We start from the raw sequence: 7,730 nt of genomic DNA on the forward strand, positions 1-7,730 counted from the left end.
GGTTTCAGCCTATTGCCCAGGCTGGTCTCAAACTCCTGACCTCAAGTGATCCGCCTGCCTCGGCCACCCAAAATGTTGGGATTACAGGCGGCAGCCACCGCGCCCAGCCCCCATTTGTGTGTTTTTAACCAGTTCTCCAATCAAGGACCCACTGCATAAAGTAATGCTCCATTTTATTTGTACTAAGTTGCTTTTCTCGAGTTGTAACAGTTATGCTACCTGGATCTAGAGTTTCAGAATTTGGGGGGAAATGCCTGTTAACTTAATTACATCCGTCATCATATTAAAATATTTTTGGTATGCCCATTGGCCTCATACTTCCTTAGTCTCATCTGTTGTTACAACATTTTTGGCTATAAGGATCAGAAACCACAAATCCACTGGCTTAAATCATAAGGAAATATATTGTTCAGGGAACAGGAAGGCCAGAGGCATAGTGCAAAGATTCTGGCTCCTTTTTGCTGCGGTCCTTTCAGCTCTGCCCTCGGCCTGGTTTTCCTCATGGTCATATGCTGGCAGTCAGTGGCAAAGAAGGCAACACACTACCTTGGCTGTGTGCATCAAGAGGGGTAGGGGAAGGGGCAGGAGGGGGAAAAAAGAAAACACCTCTCCAACTGCGGAGTAAATAACTTTCCTTTCAGTCTGATTGGACCAAAGTAGGTCACATGACCACCTCTGGACCAATTACAGATGCCAGGGGAAGGCCAGAAATGGATTGGCTTAAGCCTGGGTTCAGGAACCAATAATTATCAAGGGGAATGTGATTACCATGATCCTTGAAGACTGGTGGTTCTCCAACGTCAGGCTGCATCAGAATCACCAGGAGGACTTGTTAAAATACAGATTGCTGGGCCGGCCCCAGCCTCAGAGTTTCTAATTCAGTAGTCTTGGGTGGTGTTTGGGAATTTACATATCTGATTGTACATTTGTTTTCTTTTTTTTCTTTTTCTTTTTTTTTTTTTTTTGAGGCGGAGTTTCGCCTTTGTCACCCAGGCTGGGGTGCAATTGTGTGATCTTGGCTTACTGTAACCTCTGCCTTCCAGGTTCAAGCAATTCTCCTGCCTCAGCCTCCTGAGTAGCTGGAATTACAGGCATGCGCCACCATGCCCAACTAATTTTGTATTTTTAGTAGAGATGGGGCTTCACCACGTTGGCCAGGTTGGTCTCAAACTCCTGACCTCAGGTGATTCGCCCGCCTCGGCCTCCCAAGGTGCTGGGATTACAGGTGTCAGCCACCTCGCCTGGCCTCATTTCTAACAAATTCCCTAGTGATGCTGATGTTGTTAGTCTGGGAACCACCCTTAGAGACTAATTCTTCAGCTGGGGATGGGATCAGTGGACCCTGAGTCACATGGGCTGCCTGGAGGTTGGGTGCAGGGAGGAATGGGTTCAGGGTAGACCACTACTATGGTCTGAATGTTTGTGTCCCATAAAAAATTTTATGTTGAAACCTAATCATCAATGTGATAGTATTAGGGAGTTGGGCCTTTGGGAAGTGATTAGGTCATGCGGCCAGAGCCCTCATGAATGGGATTAGTGCCCATAGAGAAGAGACCCAAGAAAACTAGCCATGTGGGGACACAGCTAGAAGGTGCCATCTATGAACCAGCAGGCCCTCGCTAGACACGGAATCTGCTGACACCTTGATTTTGAATTTCCCAGTCTCCAGAACTGTGAGCAATGAGTTTTTGTTGTTTATAAGTACCCAGTCTAAGGCATTGTGTTATAGCAGCCCCAGTGGACTGAGACAGCCATCCACGGGTGTCCACTGGATTAGCACACGTCAAATCTCAATGTGCACATGAGCCACCTAGGAGTCTTTTTAAGATGCAGATTCTGTCTCAGTAGCCCTGGGGTGGGGCCTGCAATTCTGCATTTCTATTGAGCAATGCTGATGCTGCTGGTCCATGGACCCCACTCTGATGGGAAAGATACTCCACTGCCCTTTCCCTTCTTCAAATCCTCCTCTGCTCTCTCATCTATTGATTCTACAATGATCTGCCAATCCCGGGATGCCAGACAGCATCCTATGTCCTTCCCTCCACTGAATTTCCAAAGCCCTCACCATCTGCATCATTCATTAAGCACAGATGACTCATGACCTTGAATGCTGGATTTAAGTAATAGTTTTCATCTTCAACTAGAATATAAGGGCCTTGAGAGCAAGCTCTTCTGCCTCATTTTTTTCCCCTAAGTCTTCATGCCTGTATCTGGGTAGACTAGATGTATTTGTCAAATAAAGTTAGGCTATGCTGCAGTAACAAACCTAAAATTCAAAGGCTTGATTCCACAAAGGTCAATTTCTCCTTACATAAAGTCTGAAGCAGAACAGGATACCTCTCTCTACCTTAAAGGTAAGGCATCAGGAACATGTGTCCCCAAGTTGGCTGAGGCAGGGAAGAGACAGGTGGGAGAGGCACTGAACTTTTAAATGCCTTGGTCCAGAAGTGACACATATCACTCCTGCTCATGACTGATTGGGCAGTCCTAATTCTGTGGTCCCAACGTAACTGCAAGGGAGGCTGGGAATGTAGGAAAGCATATGGAATATTTGATACCAACTGTACCATAGTAGGTATCAGTAGTTTCTTTTTCCTTTTTTGTTTGAGACAGAGTCTTGCTCTGTTGCCCAGGCTGGAGTGCAGTGGCATCATGGCTTAATGCAGCCTTGACTTCCCAGGCTCAGACAATTCTCCCACCTCAGCCTCCAGAGTAGCTGAGACTACAGGTACAAGCAATCATGCCCAGCTAACTTTTTGTATGTTTTGTAGAGATGGAGTTTCACCATGTTGCCCAAGCTGGTCTTGAACTTTTTTTTTTTTTTTTCTTTTTTTTGAGACGGAGTCTCACGCTGTTGCCCAGGCTGGAGTGCAGTGGCGCGATCTCAGCTCACTGCAAGCTCCGCCTCCCGAGTTCCCGCCATTCTCCTGCCTCAGCCTCCTGAGTAGCTGGGACTACAGGCGCCCGCCACCGCGCCCGGCTAATTTTTTGTATTTTTAGTAGAGACGGGGTTTCACTGTGGTCTCGATCTCCTGACCTTGTGATCCGCCCGCCTCGGCCTCCCAAAGTGCTGGGATTACAGGCTTGAGCCACCGCGCCCGGCCGCTGGTCTTGAACTCTTAACCTCAAGTGATCCACCCGCCCTCAGCCTCCCAAAGTGCTGGGATTACAGACATGAGTCACCATGCCTGGCCTAGTAGTTACTTCTTGATTGATAATTTGAGTCTCTTTCTCAGGGTCTTTCCTAGTTTCAGTAGATCTTTCTTGAGAGTTCGTGACCAAAACCACACCAGATTCCAGTAATGTCTTCCCTGCCCAATCTATTTATACTTTAAACTCTTTCCCTCACTACTCCTGGCTGAATCACTGTTTCCCTGCTTGGTTTTCTTCCATAGCACTAATCAACAACTAACACACATTACTTCTTTTGTTCATTGTTTGTCTCCCAAAAAGACAAGTCAGGAGGTAAGTTCCATGAGGCAAAGACTGATTTTTCTTTTTTCTTTCTTTCTTTTCTTTTTTTTTTTTTGAGATGGAGTCTCGCTCTGTAGCCCACACTGGAGTGCAGTGGTGCAATCTCAGCTCACTGCAAACTCTGCCTCCTGGGTTCAAGCGATTCTCCTGCCTCAGCCTCCCTAGTAGCTGGGATTACAGGTGCCTGCCACCACGCCCAGCTAATTTTTGTATTTTTAGTAGGGACGAGGTTTCACCATGTTGGCCAGGCTGGTGTTGAACTCCTGGCCTCAAGTGATCCACCCGCCTCAGTCTCCCAAGGTGCTGGGATTACAGGTGTGAACCACTTCGCCTGGCCTCTTTTTTTTTTTTTTTTTTTTTAAACTGTTTTTTGTGGCTATTGTGTCCCCAGTCCCTGGATCTGTGCCTGGCACATAGTTGATATTCAATAATTATTAATTAATGAATGTGTGGATCATGGATTTCTGTGAGAGGAGGTCATGCTTTTGTTTTCCTTTGTTTTTTAACCAGTGCCTTCCTGGATGACATTGGCCGTGCTGGAGTAGATGTAGTATATACTGACTATCAAAAGCTTGCACTATCTAATGTTGGCGGTGCCAGCAACTCCTCTTGGTCTTTTGCTCTGCTCCTTCCTTTGCCCATCTGTACACTCAAGAGTAGGAGAAGAAGAGACTAAAGAGAAAGCATCAGAAATATTGGTGCCAAGCCCTTTCCTCTCTTAGGTTTGCCTCTGGATGGACCACGTCCCTGGGGCAGGCTGGGCAGATCATCGGAAAGCAGCTTACTAAATCGAGTTTCCAGGGCCACTCTGGGACACTGCTGCTCTCTCTGTCCACCTGAAAAAGAAAGTTCAAAACCACAAGTTACTCTCCAAGTCACCAGGTTAGGTGCCCAGTTTCCCTCTGAGGAACCGCTGCCCTGGCAAGAACAATCAAATCCCTTTCTTGCAATTGGAGAGGCAAGGCTCTTAGGAATAACTTCAGCCCCATGCCTTTTGTTTCATCCTCCTATTCCTCCACTCCACAAAGTGAAATATGATAGTAGCAGAGTTTCTGTAGCTTTTCTAAGAAATTCCTCTTTGCTGGCACATAAAAAGGACTCTCTTGGATTTCTGCCATTGGCTGTGGAGCTTTAACACATTGTTGTTGGCTCATCTGGGGAGCCAAGATGAGTAAAATATTCTCCAAACTCCTGTGGAAACACATAGCAAGTGTTTCCAACCATACTGTATTATTTGACCCAAAATATTTTCCCCCCTCCTCTTTGCCAATCTATGTGCTACTTCCCTCAAAACTCCAAATGGCCCTCCTTCCCCAAACCCAACAGCTCTTGGATTACTAAGAGGGTCTGGGGCCACACTAACTCATTTTGTGACCTTCAGCAAGTTAACCCCCTTTTCTGGGCCTCTAGTTTCACATCTCATGGAAAGGGTGTATTAGTACAGTGTTTCTCAAACTTTAGAGCTGATCAAAATCATCTAGAGGGCTTGTTCAAACTCATTGCTGGCCCCACCTCCAGACTTCCTGATTCAGTAATTTTGGGGAGGGACCCCAGTAGTTACATCTTTAACAAGTTCCCAGGCGAGGCTGACGCTGATGGTTCAGCGACCACACTTTGAGAGCCATTGTATTAGATGAACTCAGAGGTTCTTGTAGCTTGTTCATTCCATGAGTCTAGGATCAGTCTGAGTCAGGGCTCTTTTGGTCTCAAGTGACAGAAACTTGACTCAAACTAGCTTAAGTAAGAAAGGGAATTTGGCTGGGCACCGTGGCTCACACCTGTAATCCCAACACTTTGGGATATCGAGGCAGGAGGATCACTTGATGCCAAGAGCTTGAGGTCAGCCTGGGCAACATAGCAAGACCCTGTCTCTACAAAAAATAATTAGCTGGGCATGGTGATGTATGCCTGTGGTCTCAGCTACTCAGGAGGCTGAGGCAGAAGGATCACTTGAGTCCAGGAGTTGGAGGCTGCAGTGAGCTATGATCACACCACTGCACTTCAGCCTGGGCAACAGAATGAGACTCTGTCTCAAGAAACAAAGAAAAGAAAAAGAAAGAAAGAGAAAAAAAAGAAAGAAAGAAAGAAAAGAAGAAGAAAGAAAGAAAGGAAAGAGGAAGGAAGGAAGGAAGGAAGGAAGGAAGGAAGGAAGGAAGGAAGGAAGGAAGGAAGGACATTTATCAGCTCACATATCCAGGAAGGACAGAAGTGGAGTGGATTCTGGATACAGGAATTCAAAGATTCTGGATACAGGAATTCAAATGATGTCATTGAATTTTTTTTCTTACTTTCTTTTCCTTTCGTCCTCTTCCTCTCCCTTCCCCCTGCCTCCTACCTCTCAGCAGCTGGTCCCCATCTTTCTCCACAAGGGTTTATATTGGCAGTCCTAGAGAAGAAAGAGAACTCTTGATCCCTGGTTCAGTGTATATTCATCCCAGAGACAGACTCTCCTTGGTCTGGCTTGAACCATCATATGGTGAGGAGAATGGAGCATTATGATTGGCTAAACCTAGGTCAGACACCTCCTCTTGAAGTCAAGGACTAGGATATTATGATGGGCAGCTCTCTTTTTATATTATAACCTCTAGATTTGCCTTGTTCATTGCCATATTTTGAGGATCAAGTGCCTAGAGCACAGCAGGTGCTTAACAAATATTTGTCGAATGAATGACTCTATCACTTCGTGAATAGTGTAAACTATTAGTGAGTCCAGCGATCTTCAAAATTGGTGATCCTATGCACTCTGGGGGTAAATGTCCAGTTTATTGAGATTTTCACAACTTCTTTCCTGCATCCAATGAAAGTACAGTTTGTTGTTCTTTTCTTTTCTTTTCTTTTCTTTTCTTTTCTTTTCTTTTCCCTCCCAGTGGGGATGAGAGACGTTATGCTAAAGCCCAGCACATCCACCATCCCTTACATTCTTCTGGGTTTCTGAGGTGAATTCTGATCCTGAAAACACAGTCATGTATCTTTTTGCCTCAGAATAATGTAAATTCATTCTAAATTAGATCCTCTTTAGTCTCTTTTAATGAGTATCCTATAGGCTTTTGTGAGTTTATCGCTTAATAAGGTCTATATTTCTACAAAAAGAAACATCTCCTCCCATCCCCAGCCTGTATTACAGTAGCTGCTTTTTAGGATATTGGCTGAGTCTCAGGACCTGGGTTTTTATCACAAACACTGACCCTTTGGAGGCCTCAATTTCCTTATTTGTAAAAGAACAGGGCTGACTTAGGTCAGTGGTACTCAGATTTGGCTACCCATTGGAACCACCTGGAGAGGTTAAACAAATTATTGATGCTCAAATCCCATCCTCAGATAATCAGGTTTATATGGTGGAGGCATCCGTATTTTTAAAAAACTCTCTAGGTGAGTCTAAGGTGCCACCAGAGTTGAGAACCACTAGCTAGATAATTCTAATTTTAAAATGTAGACAAAGTCATAATGCCAGCCTGACTGCTGGGGCAAATTACTTAATCTCCTTAGTGCTTGGTTTTCTTCTCTATAAAATGGAGATATTAATTGTACATAAGGTTATTGTGAGGTTGAAAAGAGATGATCCAACTAGAACCTTGCCATTCAAAGTGTGGTTCATAAACACAGTGGTATCTGCATAAACTGGGTGCTTGTTAGATATGCAAAATCTGACTGAGCACAGTGGCTTACAACTGTAATCCCAGCACTTTGGGAGGCCGAGGCAGGAGGATCACTTGAGCTCTGGAGTTTGAGACCAGCCTGGGCAACATAGTGAGACCCGCCCCTCCCCGCCCCCTGGATCTCTATGAAAAGAAAAATTTAAAAATTAGCTGGGTATGGGTGTGCACGTCTGTAGTCCCAGCTACTCGAGAGACTGAAGTGGAAGGATCGCTTGAGCCTGAGAGGTGGAGGCTGCAGGGAGCTGTTGTCACGCCACTGCATTCCAGCCTGGACAACAGAGCAAGACTCTGTCAAAAAAAAAAAAAAAAAAAAAAAAAGGCAGAACCCAAACCCAAGACAAGAACTTGACTGAAAGTAGTTATAACTAATGAGTGGATAAACAAAATGAGGTAGATCTATACAATAAAATATTGTTTGGCCATAAAAAGAAATGAAGGGGATTAAAAATATGATCAAAATTGTAAAGCCCCACACAAGGTGCTTCCTTTTAGGTTATTTCTATAGAATAGCAAAACATCTGTCAGTTACCGACCTTGGTCCAATCTAAGAGTCAATAATGGCTGCTGATATCCATACCTCTGAGGACAGGGGCCTCAATA

The sequence above is a fragment of the Macaca fascicularis genome, chromosome X (assembly GCF_037993035.2).
Source record: "Macaca fascicularis isolate 582-1 chromosome X, T2T-MFA8v1.1".
Taxonomy (NCBI): domain Eukaryota; kingdom Metazoa; phylum Chordata; class Mammalia; order Primates; family Cercopithecidae; genus Macaca; species Macaca fascicularis.